The sequence below is a fragment of the Frankliniella occidentalis genome, unplaced genomic scaffold (assembly GCF_000697945.3).
Source record: "Frankliniella occidentalis isolate FOCC.00 unplaced genomic scaffold, Focc_3.1 Scaffold9, whole genome shotgun sequence".
Classification (NCBI taxonomy): domain Eukaryota; kingdom Metazoa; phylum Arthropoda; class Insecta; order Thysanoptera; family Thripidae; genus Frankliniella; species Frankliniella occidentalis.
This window is the reverse complement of record NW_026267139.1, coordinates 2,792,348-2,793,044: the sequence shown is the minus strand read 5'-3', so window position 1 is coordinate 2,793,044 and position 697 is coordinate 2,792,348. Positions and strand designations below refer to the sequence as shown.

The following is a 697-nucleotide window of genomic DNA, read 5'->3' as shown; positions in this document are numbered from 1 at the left end:
CTCCTCCTCATCTCTCTCTCTCTCACACACTCAGTAGACGCGCTCCGGGATGCCACACTTCCAGGTGCGGGACACTCTGTTCGTTGCGCCGCGTGCCGCCATGGAAGTGTCCGTCGGACCGCCGGACGCTTCGGGTGGAGTGACGGTCGTTACGTTACGCGCGAGGCGTCCAGGAGGTACGTTTACTTCTGGAAAACACACCACATAATACTAAATTTTTTATGAAATTTTTAAGACTCCCACGTATCTCTATTTTGGTGTCGTTTCTTTCAAACCTATACTATCCGACATAAACATTTTCATTCTCTTCAAATGCATATAGTTCCCCAGAACACAGTCTAAAAATGCGTCACGTAGACTCACTAGCGTCGCTCGACGGTACGTTGGTTTCACCCGGTGGCCGCTGTGAACCGATCGTGGTTTTAAAAGTAAGGGTAGGGACGAGCGATGTTTTTCCTCCAGCTCTTTTCATCACTTTGGTATCATACCAAAGTGCACGACCCGCACATCATTCGCCGTGTTTGCACAAACCGAGTACGGCACGGACGAGCTCCCTTGGCGCCCGACGGGTAGGCCACATCTCGCCTGGAGCGCGTGCGTGTTCTGCGGGGTAGCCTACCCTGAGTCCCGCAGGCGCTCAGCGTCAGAAGCTGCCGAATGAATCTGAGAATAAACAAAAAAAACAAAAAAACGGACG

The 697-nt window shown here is 51.8% G+C and overlaps 1 protein-coding gene across 1 annotated transcript in view; it reads left to right on the top strand.

The window, feature by feature from the left end:
* LOC113211748 (facilitated trehalose transporter Tret1-like) overlaps positions 1 to 697 on the top strand; it is a gene marked incomplete in the record, with an annotated part of 11,779 nt that overhangs the window by 1,808 nt on the left and 9,274 nt on the right.